We start from the raw sequence: 18,565 nt of genomic DNA, 5'->3' as shown, positions 1-18,565 counted from the left end.
ATCCTGCATGGTTGCATTAGGGTCATAAAAAATTACTAATGTGTTTTCTCATGGCGCTGGGCCATAACATAAGGCCCTGTGCAATGGTATTGTAAGCAGCCTGTAATCACAAACAAATGTATTCCACCAGCAGATGAGATGTTATATGAGAAAGTGTGAGAGGTTAGAGTTTGAGCCTTGGTGTCAGCTATGAAGCAGGTCCCTCCATAGTTGAAGACCCCAGAGGCCATGCAAATGAAAATGACAGTGCCTGGGAGATGGGGGTGGGAAGGGGGATGCCAAGAGAGATGAGGTCATCACAAAGAACATCCAGTTTCCCTCTGAATGGAAAATAAGAAAAGGCTTCAACTCTGGTGCTATCAGGACTGAGAAAGGAGGTGGAGTTGAGGGAGATTTGGGAATCTCCATGAGGAGGAGACAAGTGACAGGATGGAGGATGGGTCAAACACAGAGCCAGAAGTCCTGGAGCCAGCCTTGTATCAGCAAGTGGAATGGGTTGGCTGCTTCTGTCACCACTTATCTGACATGTGCAATGTCAGCTTAGTGCGTGAGGAGGTAGACCGTTAACATAATGGCAAGGGGTGTTCCCCACTACAGGTCTGGTTTGGAAGGACACTCAGGGCTCCTTTCATAGACCAAGCATCATTGGCATCATTCCGTCCAGATGAAAGGAAACTCTCATGAAGAAGTTGATGCGTTTTATCTTAGCTTCCAAAAAAGAAGTTTTGAGCTGTGAACAGTGACATTTCTCCAGGTTAGTTTCTGTGACAAGGAGGAATGTTTTCCAGAATTCTCAGATGTAGGAGGAAAAAAGCCATAGGAGCAGTACAATCAGATTACTCAGAAACAGTGCATTTACCCAGAAACAATGGTGTGCAGTGGAAACATACCAGTTAAAAATCCTGGCTCCACCACTCCCTGACTGATTTTGAGCAAATTATTTATGCTCTCCAAACCTTGCTTCCCTCTTCTGAAAACAGGGAGAGAAATATCTGCCTTAATGATTGTTGTAAAAATAAATCTCCCACTTTAACCACTACTTTTATGCCAGCAACTTTCAGGTCTTTTCTCTCCAGCCCAAATTTCTTTTCCAAGTTTCACGTCCATACACTCTAACCCATGTCCCACAGGCTTTTCAAAACCAAATGTTCCAGACGGAAACCATCATCTTTCCTCTCTCTAACCTCGCAGATCTGTTTTCTACTCAGTTAAAGATGCCATCAGGTGTCTCCAGAAAACTTATCTCTTGAATTTCTTTCTCCCTGTCACCACTCTCCAATCAAATAAACTGCCAAGTTTCAGCTCTTGATTCCAGCTCTCTTGAAGCTTAGTAGCTATATCTCCATCTCTAGTTTGGGTGCCTAGATCATTGTAAGAGTCCTCTGTCCCTAAGGTTGGCCTATTCTCCACAATCCATCCAGAGACATCTTTGGGAAGAGCAAGTCATTTTGGTTTACTCCCCTCCTTACACAACGTCTCACTGCCCTCAGGATATTTCTCACCCTGGCTGGCAAGATCCAGTCCTTTCTTACCACCCTGGCATCATGTTTGGTCTCCATAGTTCTGGCATTGTAAGTTCTCTCTATCCTGAACACTGTTGACTTTCATTCACCTCTGGGCCTTCACAGAGGTTGTTCTCTCTGCCTGGAATCTGCTTCTCTCCCCGTGTCTCCCCTCTCCCTTACCTGACTAATTGCCACTCATCCTCAGGTCAATGTAGATGTCACCTCCCATAAGAGCCTCTCCTGTGCCCTTAAGGCTGGATATGTACTCTATCATGTGCTGCCACCATACCTTATAATCTCCTTATCACAGGCACATAGACTTCACAATACTGGACTACCCTACAATTGCCAGTCTCCTCTACTAGACAGTAAACTCTTTAAGGACCTTGTATCTTCTTTAAAGGAAGGAAGAGAGGAACGGAATAATGTGACATGTTAAGCACCTAACACAGAATCAGTCAGATGAGCACCTAGCACAGGATCAGTCATATGCCAACAAATGCTAGTCTCCACTCTATATTGATAAAATACACATCTTTACTTTTCCGAACTGGGGCCTATAATTACTTTTTCACACTGAGCAAAGTGGTGAAGTCTCTTCACATCCAGGAATGCTAAATTTCTATAGTCTGCCAAGTGTGCCCCAAACTCAGCAGGCTGTATCAGTTTCAGAAGCTTCCAGATTGAAGGTTTTGTCTGACAAGGTCTTTATTCTCCTTCACTTTTTTTTTTTTTAATTACTAGACTGTATTTTCTAGAGCATTCACTGAGTGAAAAACACAGAATCCTCATATACCTCCTTACTTCTCACCCACACACAGTTTCCCCTATTATTAACATCTTGCATTGGTGTGGTACATTTATTACTATTGATGAACCAATGTTCATACATTTTTATTAACTAACGTCCGTAGTTTACAATAGGATTCACTCTTTGTATCGTATAAATTTGGGGGTTTTGATGAATGTATGACATGTATCCACCATTATGATATCATACAGAATAGTTTCGTCCTAAAAGACTCCGGTGTTCCAGTAAGACTCCTTACCCCTTCCCACATTCCCAAACCCCTGGCAACCACTGATATTTTTATTGTCTATAGTTTTGTTTTTTCCAGAATGTCCTACAATTGGAATCATACAATATGTAGGCATTTCAGATTGTCTTCTTTTACTTGATAATTAGCTTTTAAGGTTCCTTCTTGTCTTTTCATGGCTTGATAGATTATTCTTTTTTATCACTGAATAATATTCCATTCTCTGGATGTACTACAATTTGTCCATTCACCTGTTGAAGGACATATTGGATGCTTTTAATTTGGAGCAATTATGAATAAACATTTATGTGAACATTTTTGTGTAGACATGAGTTTTCAGTGTATTTGTGTAAATATCAAGGAGCACAATTGGTGGATCATATGGTAGACTATGTTTGGCTTTGTAAGAAACTGCCAAAATGTCTTCCAACGTGGCTGTGCTATTTTGCATCCCCACCAGCAGTAAGAGCTCTGCTGCTCCACATCCTTGTCAGTATTTGGTGCTGTCAGTGTTTGGGATTTTTGCCATTTGAATAGGTGTGTAGCAGGATCTCATTGTTGTTTTCATTTGCAATTCTATAAAGATATAATATTGAGCATCTTTTCACACGCTTATTTTCCATCTGTATACCATCTTTGGTGAGGTATTTGTTCAGGTTTTGGCCTACTTTCTGTTGTTGTTGTTGTCCAAGGTTTATTGAAGATAATACAGCCCAATAGAAAGATTCAAACAGATCCACGTGGTGTTTTGAAGTTGATCCAAATTGTAGACTGAGTGTCTACAACCTGTAGATTGGACAGACTGCCAAAGTCCAAGAGTTTCAGCATTTCCTTAGAATCAGAATCTACTTCAATGATCTCCTGATCCAGGGCTGAGACCTCAGAAACATAATTCTTTCTTCTCCTCCTGCAGTATGGTGAGATTCCTCTCGCCAAGCCTCTCTGAATCCGCTTCATTAGATGTGTGACATAGCTTGCAATCTTGTTGTGAGCTTCTTGCTGGGAATAATGGTGATCTCACACATGTGCTCATTGGCATGGAAGTACTTCCAGGAGTGTGTAGTACTTCTCAGTGATGACTCGGGTGGCCTTCTTCATGGTTTTGGTGTGAATGCAGCCTGTGTTGGTGGAGAGGGTAAAAGAGTAATTTTGGCCTACTTTTTCACTGGGTTTCATTGTTCTCTTATCATTGAGTTTTAAGAGTTCTTTGCATATTTTGGCTACAAGTCTCTTATCAGATGTGTGTTTTACATATATATTCTTCCAGTCTGTGGCTTGTTTTTCACTCATATAACCTCCTTCACTTTTAAAAAAAGTTTATTTATTTATTTTGAGAGACAGGGAAAGAGAGGGTGAATGGGGGAGGGGCAGAGACAGAGAGGGAGAGAGAATCCCAAGCAGGCTCTGTGCTGTCAGCACAGAGTCTGACGTGGGACTCAATCTCATGAGCCATGAGATCATAATCTCAGCCAAAATCAAATTGGACTCTTAACTGATTGAGCCACCCAGGCACACCATCCTCATTTTTGAATGACAGTTTTGAGGGATATAGAACTCTGGGTTGGTTGTTTTTTCTTTCAACATTTTAAATATTTCACTCTTCTCTCTTGTTGTTTGCATGGCTTTTGATGAGATGCCCAATGTAATTCACACCTTTCCTCCCCTATATGTAAGATGTTTTGTTTCTTTAGCTTCTTTAAGGATTTTCTCTTGGTCATTGATTCTCTGAAATTTGAGTATGATATGCCAAGGTATATTCCTTTTGATATTTATCCAACCTGGTATTCTCTGAGCTTCCTGAATCTGTAGTTTGGTGTCTGTTCTTGGCCATTATCATTTCAAATATTTTCTCTACTCCATTCTCACTTTCTTCTCCTTCTGATATCCCAACTATACATAAGTTTTATCTTTTGTAATTGTCTCATGGTTCTTGGATGTTCTGTTTTATTTCATTTCCACTTGTTTTTCCTCTATGCATCTCAGTTTGAAAAGTTTCTGTTGACATATCTGGAAGCTCACCGACTCTTTCCTCATTCATATCCAGTCTACTAATGATTCCATTGGAGATATTCTTCACTTCTGTTACAGTGTTTTTTATATGTAGCCTTTCTTTTTTATTCTTTCTTAAGAGTTTCCATCTTTTTGCTTACATTAACCACTTGTTTTGCATGTTGCCTATTTTCTTCCATTAGAGCCTTTAACATATTCAACATAATGATTTTAAATTCCATGTCTAATAATTCTAGTAACTGTGTTATATCTATGTATGGTTCTGACACTTGCTCTCTTTCTTCAGGCTGTGTTTTTTTTGTTTGTTTTTCTTTTTGCCGAGTAATTTTTTGTTGAAAGCCTCACGTGATGTATCAGGTAATAGGCCATTAGTGTGAGATTTTGTGTTAACCTAGCTAGGAGTTGGGCTGTGTTTGATGTTTGCTGGAGCTGTAGGTGCCAGAAGTTTCAAAGTTCTCCTACATCCTCGTTGTATCTCCCTTGTTAACTTTGGGCTTTCCTAAGTACTTCACCTTAGAGAAAACCTGTCTCTCAGAACTCTTTCAGCTGTAGGCCACTGTTATTATACTGAAGCCCTGTTGGTGGCAGTGGTGGGGGTATATGTGGAGGAGGGGAAGCATTCTATAATCTTATTACTAAGCTCAGTCTCTAAGTGGGCCTGTGTCCCTGGGCAATGTCCTTCAGAGCTATCTTAGCTATCTTCCCTTCCTCCTTAGACAGGCTAGAGAGGAGTCTGTGAAAATTAAGTGTAGGGAAAAACTGTTTGTTTGGGGCCTTAGTGTACATCCTCTGCTCCTAGAAGCAGTATTGGGATCGTAGGTGTTGAAAAGAGTGAGAAGGACAAATCTTTCAGGAGACCTAACTCTGAAAAAAGGCTGGAGATTCTAGGATTGACTCAAATAGAATTTGGAGCAGGAGCGTGGTGGCTGGGGTGATAATGTGGTGATATTAACTGGCTGATGGTTTCTCTATGGGTTAAAGAATGAACAGGGAAGTTCTGGACTAGAAGACAAAATGCAGGTGAAATTATTAAGGAAGGTTTAGATGATTCAAGGATTGAGAGAATGAATGAGTCAACTAGACAGAAACTGTAGGTTATATAAATCATGGTCAGTGGGGCGCCTGGGTGGCACAGTCCGTTAAGCGTCCGACTTAAGCCAGGTCACGATCTCGCGGTCCGTGAGTTCGAGCCCCGCGTCAGGCTCTGGGCTGATGGCTCAGAGCCTGGAGCCTGTTTCCGATTCTGTGTCTCCCTCTCTCTCTGCCCCTCCCCCGTTCATGCTCTGTCTCTCTCTGTCCCAAAAATAAATAAACGTTGAAAAAAAAAATTAAAAAAAAAAAATCATGGTCAGTGAGCTAAACTACATTAAGGTACTGTGAGTGACCACGTGCATCAACTGTAACAAAAACTGGCATGTGTCTGTGACTAGTAGAAACCAGCCCATTAGAGTGCATTAAGCATAGACATTACAGATCCACCCTGGCTGTTTTGCTGATATGCAGGGTGAGAAGGATATAACTGAGAACTTTCCCCAACAACATAGCATACAGATATTTAAATGTTATTTGAAGCATATCATGATCCTAAATTAGCAGCTAATACACCCAGTTGACACATTCAATCCAGCTAGAAGCCCCATTCCATTTCTACCCTAGACTAACCAGCCCAGTTTGCTCAAGGTCAAGAGCAGGAAAAAAAATTGACTCCTGGTTTTTCAAATAGTTTGTTTTTTATAATGGAAAATCTCTGCTTCAGTCTCATTGCTTTATACTTATCTCTGATGTACAGGCCAACTCTAAGATTTATTTACATTTTAGTAAGGTAGTTTTCCTCTTTAGAAAGAACAGACTATACTATGGTGGAGAAACCACATGATGGAGGGAGAACAGAGCAGAGTAAATGGGAAGGGACAGCTGTCCTGGGATACAAGGACAGGCTGTATACATTGTCTAAGGACATGCTTATACATTATACAAGGACATGATGTATAAGGGAATCAAAACAAAATAAAGCAAAAACAATACAGCTTCTTGTTCTTTGTGGTAGTGTAAGCAGATAAGTGGTCATGGAAATCATTTCCTCAGAGCCTTGTGTTTGAGCTTTACTTGAGATTTGTTTCATCACATGGCCTTGAAGCAAGATATGACCATTCATTCAAAATACTTATTAATATTTTCTAGCCTACTATATGCCAAACATTATTCTAGGTGCTAGGCATATAGCCATGAATAAAACACACCAAAAATTCCCTGTATACATGGAGCCTACATTTTGTGGATGAGAGGGAGAACATCAGTAAATAAGTAAAATAAATAGTATATCAAATGATGATATGTGCTATGGGAAAAAATTAAACAGGAAAAGGGAAGAGAGTGCTGGGATGAGAGATACGGTTGCAATTGTAAGTTAGCTGGGAAGCTTTCTAATAAGGTGACACTTGAGCAAAAACCTGAAGGAGGTATGGCAGTGAGCCACATGGCTCCCTGAAGGGAGAACACTGCAAACAGAGGGAATAGTTAGTATAAAATTCCCAAGTTAGGGGCATTCCTGGAACGGTGGGGAAACAGAAAGCAGGTGTGTGGCTGGAGAGGCATCAGAACAGAAAGAATAGAAGATGAAATCAGAAAACTTTTAGGTGCCAGGTCATGGAAGGCCTTGTAAGTCATTGCAAGGACTGTCTTTTACCCTCAGTGAGATGGGGGCTATTGGACAATTTTGAGCAAAATATGTCATTTCAATATGACATGAAATGACATATTTTAAAGACTCACTGTGCTGTGTTATGGGTGCATTTTAGAGGTACAAGGGAAGAAGCAGGAGAAAGCTACTGGTAGCTTCCAGTAAAGAGACATGGTGACTTGGCCAGGGAAGTAGTGGAGGTGGTGAGAGGGTTCACATTCTGGATACATTTTAAAGACAGAACTGACAGAACTTTATAACAGATAGGATGTGGAGTGTGAGAGGAAAGAGGAGTCAACAATGACTGAGCTTTTAGCCTGAGCAACTGAAAGGAAAGAGTTGCATTTCTGAGGTTGGGAAACAGGATCACAAAAGGTATGGAGGAATGGTCATGAGCTTGGTTTGGCTTCCAAATGTTAGGGTGTTGGGGAGATGAAGAAGAACCAGCAGAGGACAATGGAAAGGAACAGCCAGGGAGGTAGCAAGAAAATGCAGAGAATGTGGTGCCCCAAAAAGATCAAGTAAAGAAAGTGCTTCAAGGAGGAGGGGTTGATAAACTGTGTCCACCGTTCAGATAATGCAAGTAAAACGAGGACTGAGAACAGACCTGTGGATTTAGCCATGGATGATATGAGCAACCCTGACAATTGCAGTGCCCATGATCACGTACGGTAATACTTTAAGCAAGAAAAGAAAAATAAGCTACATATAATTCCAGGTTGAGAAATGAGGAAATGGGGTCATTGTCAAAAGGCTGAAGTCTACTTGGCAAGTTCTCTGAACGGTAAAGGTGTGACTTTGGTCCTATCTCACCTCTATGCCCAATCATTGCTCATTAATTATGGTTCACCTTTGCTGGTGAGTTCAGGGATAGGGTCCATGCCTTCATCATGTAACCTTGAACCATGCCCAAAATTACTTAGATTTCCTCACTGTGAAAACAAATATAATGGTCACCACTAAACTAAAATATCAAAGCCTGGGAATTGCTGGCCTGAGGGAACAATGCTGGCACTGGATTTTCTGAAAAGGAAAACCACATTCCACGACTACATTGAAGTCTTTGGAAATGGAACAATTAAAAAATAGAGAAAAAGAAAACTGCCAATCCAAATGCAAAGGGTGGATTAGATGGCTCCTGCATAACCAGGGACTTTCTGATAAGAATGGACATTCCTCACTAGCATAATCACCTGCTGCCATTTGGAATTCAGGAAATGTTTTATAAGCGAGGGAATAAATGAAATGAATCAATGAATAGGATTCACTAGTTACAGTGCAATGGCTTTCCCTGACTCATCTGACCACATGCTAATCATTATTTCTTGTTTCTTTGACCCTACCAAACTTGATTCTATATTTCTTGAGGACTATATCAAGACTTTTATTTCTCTCTATTCTTTACCACACTTGGTTTGGTATTAGACCTATTACTTAATGTATTAGTCAGGATTCTCCAGAAAAACAAAACCAATAGGATATATGTTATAAGAGGAGATTATTATAGGAACTGGTTCACATGATTTGGAGGCTGAGAAGATCCATGATATGCCCTCTACAAGCTGAAGAACCAGAATCTGGTGGTATAATTCAGACTGACTTTGAAGGCCTAAGAATCAGGAGCACCAATGTCTGAGGGAGAAGAAGATGAATGTGTCAGCTCACGCTGAGAGAATTTGCCCTTCCTCTGCCTTTTTGTTCTAGACCCCAGCTGACCGGATGATGCCCACCCTCATTGGTGAAGGCAGTCTTCTTTATGCAGATATGGATTCAAATGCAAATCTCTCTGGACACATCCTTGCAGACACATCCAGAAATAATGTTCTACCAGCTATCTGGGCTTTCTTCAGTCTGATCAAGGTGAAACATGAAATTAACCATCATAATATATTCTATTTGACAGAGGAAAAAAAATTTTTTTTAAGAAATTGAACTAACTCAAATCAAGGAAATAAATTTAATTTAGAATGCTCCTGACAAAGAGACAAAAGAAACAATCCAAATAAACCTTACCAAACTCAGGCTATTATGGTTTGTAAGATTTAATAAACTGGAGCCATATTTGTCAGACCTTCCTTATTTGTTTTGGTGTTAAAGGCCCTTATCAGAAGGTTTCTAGCATTAATCACCAACTATTATTTGCTGTTGCCAATCACTGGTAAAGGACTCTACATGGCTACAACTTCATACTTCCAAGACCCCTGCATAACTGGTGTGATGTTTTCTCCCAGAGAGGCTGGCTGTTTTCTTGGTTGCATATACTTTGGGGTATCCCAATGAGATGGTGTGATTTTAGCTCCTGCCACACACACACACACACACACACACACACAAACACATACAACATGAGTCCTTGTGTACCACAGGGGATCTTAGCTAGCATTCATTCTTGTTTGTTTACCCCAAAATAGGTTTATATCACTGCTTAAGTCAGTAACAGAAAATAGACATAGGTTGACAGGTTTGATGGCGGTCAATCCTAGCCAAAGAATCCTCAGTAATAATTACTTATTCACATTCAAGATATGAGTTATTAAAACTGTGATCTTCAGTAATGGCGTTGATCATAGGAAGGTTACTTTGGAAAAACAAAATGTTAAACGCTAACCTAAGACATAATTTGTGATCTTCCCTCCTTGCTGCATTAGTAAAGCAAACATTGTGAACGTTAAAACAATAGAGATGTGTATTCAGAAATAGAATGTTGTTCTCTGTCTTTACCTCGGCTACACTATTGGTAACATGATACTAGAGGTTGTAGCAGAGCTTCCAAAATAAACTTGATCTTTAGAGTTTTACAATGATAGGTGAACCTCACAAAATTCAGAGATTCTGTCCAAATGGAGAGTTAATGTTCTTGTGCCAATTTTCTTTACCTCTGAGTTATTGAGCTAAAGTTTTCACACCAATGGCAATTTCTTGACTGTTTCACACTGATAGGACACTACACAAAAATAACACATTTTCTCAACAGCCATTCATCCATTCAACAACAATTCATTGTAGTTCCCAGTGTTTTGCCCGAGCCTAAATTAAAAACACTGAAAATAAAAAATATGGTGCTCAGGTTTGGAAATTGGGATATGAAACCCCATTCTTTATAGATTGGTACTTAGACACACCCAGTCCTCTTTTGTTCCTCTGTCTTTGATGGAGGCCATCCTCCAGAAACACTCCTAGGTTGTCAGCTAAGCTCATCAATGACAAAGGCAGATTCTACAGCCAGGGCTTATCAAGAAATGGGGAGGGATTTCCTATTCTTACCATTTGTTTTCTGTATACATGTATACATATATATGTATATGTGTGTATATATATATATACACACACACACACACAAAACAAAACAGATGTCACTAAAAGATGTTTTCATAAGAATGGAATCAAATCCTAAAATAAAATTCAAAAGGTCAAGCCAGTATTCTTCTAGACATGGGAATACACTATTGGGATCTCAGAGCAATGATAATAATGACTTAAATTGTAGGACAACTAGTCCTTCCCAATACACTCACATGTTTACTGCTTTCATGGTGACGTCTCTGTGAGAAGGATGGAACCAGCATAAATGCCCAGCACAGAGCTCTGAGGTTGAGTCTTTACCACCACACAGACAGCAAACTGCAGAGCTAAGGCTTAAGTCATGATTTCCAGCTTTTTTTTTTTTAATTTATTTAATTATTTATTTTGAGAGAGAGAGAGAGCAGGGGAGGGGCAGAGAAAGAGAGAGAGAGAGAGAGAGAGAGAGAGAGAATCCCAAGCAGGCTTTGCATTATCAGCGCAGAGCCTGATGCAGGGCTCAAACTCAGAAACTGAGATGACGTGAGCTGAAATCAAGAGTCAGATGCTTAACTGACTGAGCCACCCAGGTGCCCCAATTTCCAGTTTCTAAATCTGTATCATTAGTCTGCTTCTGGGGAGAAATCTTGAGTTATGTCAATAGTTTCTTTTTATTTTACCAAATAGTTTGAAAACTGATTTTGAGTTATAGAGCATAATTTGTGCCTAGGTTAAATCCTGAGATTGTTGCATCAGGAGACACTAATGTAATCTCTTTAAATATTAGTCTCCACGACTATAAAAGGGGATTAATAACACCAACTTCTTAGAGTTGTAAGAATTAAATAAGACAATGAATAAAAAGTATAGAGCCTATAAGTGCTCAATAAACTATGGCTGTAGTTATTGATAATAATAAAAGAATTTGTCCATTGTAGACAATGCATCCAAGTGTAAAGCAGAAAATAACAATTATCTGTAAATCTATTATACCTATATAATCACTGAACCATTATGACATATTTTCTGCTTTGGGGGTGCCTGGGTGGCTGAGTCAGTTAAGCATCTGACTTTGGCTCAGATCATGATTTCACGGTTCATGAGTTCGAGCCCCGTGTTGGGCTCTGTGCTGATAGCTCAGAGCCTGGAGCCTGCTTCAGATTCTATGTCTCCCTCTCTCTCTCTGCCCCACCCTGCCTCTCTCTTCTCTTTCTCTCTCAAAAATAAATGTTAAAAAAAATCTTTTTTGTAGATAATGCCATATAATACATTTCTTTATTATGAAAATCTTCAAATATATATAAAATGTAAAAGATAAATACAATGAATACCTATATATCTTTGATTTAGAGATAATATTTATAAATACTTTGCCATATTTGCATTAACTATCTAAATACATGTATGTGTATATTTTCATATGTACATATGCATTTTTTGCAGACATGTTTGAAAGTAAATTGCATTCATCATGTCATCTCAACCCTAAATATTTCAATATGAATCTCCTATAAATAAAGACACTCTCACATGTACTCATAATACCATTATCACAATAGAATATTAATGATTATTCCCTAATGACATTTAATATCCAGTTCATAGTCACATTTTCTTAATTGTCTGCAGAATTACTTTTTCCTGTTTTCCCCCCACCCCCACCCCAAACAAACTCATGCATTGTGTTTGGCTATGTCTCTTCTTTTCTAAAACCATTTTCTCACCAATTTTAAATTACTCTAAGCATATTTTAAATTATTCTAGGCATATTTTTAATGATGTGTACCTTCTAATGTAGGCATGGCCATAGCCAATTCTTTGGCTTTAGATGTACAAGCGGTTCCCCTTTTGTTCCTATGATAAATCATGCTAACATGAACATTTGGTTCACTAACTTTTTCACCTTTTCTGATTACTTCTAAATATTTATTGTTCCTAAAACATAAAAAATATTTAAGGGGAGACTGGGTGACTCAGCTGGTTGAGCATCCAACTCTTGATCTCGGCTTAAGTCATGATCTCACTGTTTCTGAGCTCAAGCCTCTGTGTCAGCACAAATCTTGTTTGGGATTCTCTCTCCCTCTCTCTCTCTACCCCTCCCCTGCCTTCTCTCTTCCTCTTTCTCAAAATAAATAAATAAACATTTAAAAAACTATTTATGAACCTCCTTATATATTAACAGATCACTTTCCAGGAAGTTTTATCTACTGCTGTCCCTGAAGTATTTAGTGTGGTAGAACAGCCAGTGTTCTCAAGCTCTAGGTCCTGATCCGAATGTCGCCCCTCGAGGGGACACTTCATGGCTATATACACTGGGTGAGCTTCTCTGTCTTGTTTCCATAATGCATCCTTCCTGGGATTGCTTCATTATGTGGCTCCTCCCATACAGGAACAAGGAATCTCTACTTGAAAAGGTCATAATTTTTCTCTGAAACTGGAAGCTCAGGGAAACTGATTGATTGCTTTTTATATTGTGCTGATTTTCATGAACTTTTAACATAAAAACTTCTGGTTCTTTAATTTTTGCCAACATGATACACATTAAGATTAAATATTACCATATGTACATTAAATATTGTCAGTACTTTGAAACCAATGAAAATTTATCCATAAGGGAATCCTATAAAAATTCTTATTTAAAAAAAATAACCCAAATAACCAATATTAGGTGAGTGATTAAGTAAGTGTGGCAAATCTATATGATTGCACAGCCTGCAGACATTAAAAACACTACTCATAAAAAGTTTATAATAACATAGGGGAAATACTTATTAAATGGTGTGGATAAAATAATTGTTAGAAATTCAGAGTAATAAATATAGGACAAAGAGACTAGTAAGATCTAGTTAATGCTGCAACTATAGTTGATCAAAATTACTTTTCTTAAGTGTTTTCTTTCATTCTATCCAAAGCAAAACAATGAAAGAAGGAACTTTGGAAAAATATTATTTAAGCACCCATGGCTCCTGTTTACCAAAGTATAAAATCAGAAAGGAGTTTTCACTCATGGTAATTTCTAAACTTTCAATCTGATTTTTATAGCATGAAATGATAATAGTTCTTCAATATATAGAGAATGTGGCAAAAATAAAAAGCAACCAATCAACCATCAAATAAATCTTTTGTAATTTTCCATTTCCTCCTGAAGACTTTTTAGCCATGTCTTATTACAATGGCATTTATAATTATTCCATTTTTTAATTTATAGGCCCCTTGACAAAACTTATTAATACCTCTATTTAATCTGATGAAATGCACATCAGTATCCAAATAACATAACAAATGCCAGGTTATTTCACTGTTTTCATCTTGAGCAGTAATTAAAGAGCACTTACTGAGCATTACTTGAACCCAGCATTATATTTGCTGTTATATAAAGCAGCTTGCACTGTAGACTTGGCTTGAGCTCTAGAACCTTACAGCTAATGACCTGTGATCAACAGACTCATCTTTCGTCGAACCACATGACAAACCTCCTGGACCCAAAGCCAAAGGAATTTACAGCTTTCCAGGGGAACATGATATTTGCTTTGACAGTTTCACATAGCTTTATCCTGAAGCCAGACAAAAAGCTAAAGTTTCATCTTCACTCGCCTTTCCTGGGATCAAGCCCTTTGATGGAAGAAGATCATTGGGAATCCATCCCTAGGCCTGGAGGTGTTAGAGGTAGAAACCAGACATACAAATCCTGCTCTCTTTGGGCCTCTGGGAAAATACCTAGCCATCACTGCCCTGATCTACCAGTCTCATGTTGTCTATTCGGCTCCAATGTTAGCACAAGTCCTGACTCCCAATACTGTGTGTGTCTGGGAGGTGAGAGAGAAGAGGGAAGGAAAGGGCAAGAGGTATGGAGAAGAGCCAGCTAGTGATGCCTGCCCAGAGCACTGGCAAACCTCATTAGGCTCTGGGGTAAGTTTGAAATACTCCACCACTGCTCCTCCTGGCGCTCGAACCCCTACCATTTTAAAGCTAACTTTTAACATTCCCATCTTCTCCCCAGTCCTGCAAGGTAGGATCGGTGCTTTTTTCACAGCTCCAACATCAACACTCTCTTTGAGCAAAACTTGCATAAGCAATAGATGTTCCTACTGCCAATGTATCTTAGCCAATTTCTGCAATCAAAGTGAAACAAAGAAAGGAAACTTCATAAAAATCAGTTTTGTGGAATGTAACCAGACACAATAAATAACTGCCTAATAACCTAAAGGCTTAGCATCCCCAGGATTTCTTGAGGTGTCATGAAAAGATTTTTGAGAGGGAGATGGCATTTTCTAATTCGGAGCCTACAGCTGAGTTACTCTCTGAAACACACATAGTCAAATAGAGCATTCAAGTTGCCATACGGCAAAATGTTAAGAAGTATCTAATGATGAACCTAAAACACCTTCTCAGAGTGGAGACGTGACTCGTAGGATATAAATGAATATGAAGCGACCAGGCATGGCCAACATGGCTGTATGTTGGAGTTCCTCCAGCAGGCAACATGTAGTGTGTTAGAAGAACTGAATGAGGTTTAGACTCGCTGGAATGTAAGTGGGGGAGATGGTGAAGGTTATTGTGAAAGACAAGAAAAAAGAGGTAAGCCAGACAAGTTCACGAAGGGCCTTACAAGTCATTTTAAAGAGTTGACAAAGTGTTTAAGCAAAGTTGTTGCATGATCAATTCAGGCTTTAGAAAAATTACTCCTGAAGCATGGAGAATGGATTAAAAGCAGGCATAAGTAGAGGCAGGAATACCAGCTGCAATATCCAAGTGAAAAATGACAGTGGCCTAGATTGGGGTAGTGGCCATAGAGGTTGAGAGACTCTGTGGACTGGGGGGGGGGGGGTTTTAGGAGGTAGAACTGATAGATCTTGATGAATAACTAATAAGTCTGGATGAAGAGAACAGTGAAGAAGAGAGAGGAGACTAGAATGACTGCCAGACAGACTGTGGCTGAGGCACCAGACATGAGTGGATGGTGGCACTGAATCAATGAGGGTGCTCAGGAGAGGCACATTCAGGATGATGATAATCAACTCAGGCTTTGGTGGGTTGAGTTTAAAATATGTTTGGAAAATCTCACAGATCTCAGTGAAGAGCTTTACCACGCAGTTGGAAACATAGATCTAAAGATCTGTGTTCTACTTCTTGTGTTGGGAGTCATCCACATATACATAATGATAGCCAGGCCCTGTGCTAAGACCTTCATATTGCTTTTTTGAATTTCGTGTAATCATCACAGCAATCCTACATAAAGTAGGTACTGTTATCCCCATTAATATATATATATATATATTTTTTTTTTTTTTTTTTTAGAGAGAGACAGCATGACGGGGGAGAGGCAGAGAGAGAGGGAGACACAGAATCTGAAGCAGGCTCCAGGCTCCATGACGCAGAGCCCAACCTGGCAAGATCATGACTTGAGCTGAAGTCAGACGCTTAACCGACTGAGCCACCCAGGCGCCCCTATTATCCCCATTTTGTAATAGCAAGAGCAAAACTTGGTCACTTTAAGTAACTCTGTGACTGCTGTCTGATATGTTAGCTGCTAGCTACATTGGCTATTAAGGACTTGAAATGTGCTATGGAGGGACTTAGCTTTTAATTTTATTAATTTAAATTCAATTTTATTTAATTTTAATTCAATTTAAAAACGAATACTGGATTCAGTTATTGGAAAACGTTTAAGTATGTTTGGAACAACTTGAACATCTGAACCAACTTTTCCAACTCTAAGTTTTATGAAATCCAAATACAGATCAAGTATTTCCAATGGAAAAACTAGTATCCGAATTGAGATGTGCTGTTAGTGTAAAATAAATACTGGATTTCAAAGACTTAGTGTGACTGGAAGAGTATAAAATATCTCATTAATAATTGTTTATATCGATCGTGTGTTGAAATAATATTTTGGATATATCAGGTTAAATAACATTATTAAACTTAATTTCAGTTTTGTTTTACTTTTTCTTACATGGCTATTGGAAAAATCTAAATCCCCTAAGTGGCTGGCGTGGGGTTTCCCCTAAAGGCTGACAGAGGGGGCTTATGCCCCGGAAGCAAGGTCCCAACGACTTCGTACTTTAGGGAGCACGCCAGCAAAAGTGCGCGTGCGCACGTGCGCGTCTGTGCCGTCCCGCCGCGGGTGGACCGAATCTCACCCGGTGCCCACGCCACGACTAGCCGGCTTTCCTGTTTGCCTTTTTGAACTCTGTTTTCTCTGAGCTTCGAAGAGCCAGGGGCTGTGATGTCACTGTATAAACAGAGGGAAGGGTGGGGGCGAGAGTTGCGCTGGAGAGGACCGGGCAGAGGAGGCCGGGTGGGAGGATGGGGGTGGGGACGGGAGGTTTTCAAAGGTGGCTTGGTCTGGAGTGCGTGGGAGCAGCGGGAGACTGCAGTGCCGATAAAGAAACATAATGGGACTGCCAGTCACTAAACTGGGGGCGGGGATGGGGACGTGGCTGCAGGAGACGGGGGGTTTGGAAAAATACGGGACGCCTAGAGCTAATTCCCCTGATTAAAAATGCATTAGTTTGGAGGTGTGAGGGACACGCAGCTGTTTTCAAGGAAAGCCTGGCTCCAAGAGGTCCTCCCTGGCTGGGCCGCCTGGCGGCTCCATCTCGGAGTGGATGTCAGCGAGCCCCCGGCCCCGCCGACGCTTGTCCTCTCCCTGACAGGGCCCTGGCCAATGTCCTGCTGCTGAGGGTCGTGGTAATTTACATCCTCTCTGTGTACATTAACTTATCTGCAGCCGCGCTGGCTGCGCTCCTTCAGTCAGCCTGTCTCCTGTGCAGCCTGGGAGACTTCCCCCACCGACGGCCGGCCGGGGGCTGCAGGGGGACTGGGCCGCCAAGTTCCTGCGCCCTGCGAATCACAACAAACGCCTCCCGAGGCGGAGCCCCGCCGCCTGGTCCCGACCCGGGCCGCGGAGCGCCGCGCGGGGCCCCCGGCGTGGGAGGCTACGTGGGGACAGCCCGGGCAGGGCAGAGGCAGGCGGCCCGTGGCTGCAAGCGAAACACTTAGTGGCTAATTCATGACTCATGACTCATGTGCAGGCTCCTCTTCAGTGACAGCCGGGACAGTTACTGGTTATTTGTAGTCCCCCGGCTTTCATTTCGCTGTAATTAAGCAGTCATTTGAGGGTCATTTCATACCAGTTATAGGTTTCCCTGTTTTAATAATGTTTTAAGTTCCAGGGGGGCAACAGGGAGTGGAAGGGGAGGTTGGGAAGGAGGCGTGCAGGGCAAGAGGGTAATCGTCTCTGAGAACGTGTGCACTTTCCATAACTCTTTCCCTGACAGGCCCCAGAGTGGAGTTTCCTCAGATGCCGACGACGACTGACTCGAACGTTCTGTTTCACAGCGCGCAGGCCAGATCCTCTTCCATGACATGAACGGTCTGCCCCGAGAAGAGGTCTGGCCGCGTTTGAGTCAGATGTTGGATTTTCCTCTTTCCCCTCTGGCACCACACTAATCATTCTCTTTAATCACTGTAGCTTTTTAATGAGGCCAAGTAGGTATTTATGGAGCCGTCTACTCTCTAAAAGCTAATGCTTGATAAGTCATTTATAACTTATCGGTGGGCTTTGCATGGCCAAACCCAGAAGAAAGGAAGTGAGAGTAAAATGGGGTCTGGAGTTTGCTAGGAAAAATGCAGCATATCTTCAGGTCCTAGATGGTACCAAGCCCTTGTGGGAAATGTTCAATCCGTCAGGCGTAAGAGTAAGGAACAACCAGTCTGTCCCAATTTTGTGAAAATTCCAGGGTTGTCATTCTCGCTGTTTTTCATTCCCACCACTTTCTCCTTTGGCTGGTTCATGTATCTTTGGATATCACTGGAAGCTTCCACTCTAAGGCCAATTCTACAAAGTTCTGTAAAGAATGCCGGGGCTATTTCATTTGGAGGGTGCACAGACGCAAAATGAAAGAAAGGACTGGAAAAAAAGAAAGGACAGAAAACAGATCTCCTGCTGTTGCAAAAGTAGGTGCCACATGCTCCAAACTTCAAGAGATGTTAAAATGAAAGTTAAAGCTGGTGTATGTAGTAGTCCCGGGGAAGGAGTGTTGTTGCCT

The 18,565-nt window shown here is 40.8% G+C and overlaps 1 pseudogene; it reads right to left on the bottom strand.

The window, feature by feature from the left end:
- Positions 1 to 3,268: 3,268 nt before the first annotated feature.
- Positions 3,269 to 3,718, bottom strand: LOC115528032 (annotated as a pseudogene).
- Between the last annotated feature and the right edge of the window lie 14,847 nt (positions 3,719 to 18,565).

The sequence above is a fragment of the Lynx canadensis genome, chromosome D3 (genome assembly GCF_007474595.2).
Source record: "Lynx canadensis isolate LIC74 chromosome D3, mLynCan4.pri.v2, whole genome shotgun sequence".
NCBI classification, from domain to species: Eukaryota; Metazoa; Chordata; class Mammalia; order Carnivora; family Felidae; genus Lynx; species Lynx canadensis.
This window is presented reverse-complemented; position numbering and strand designations above follow the sequence as displayed.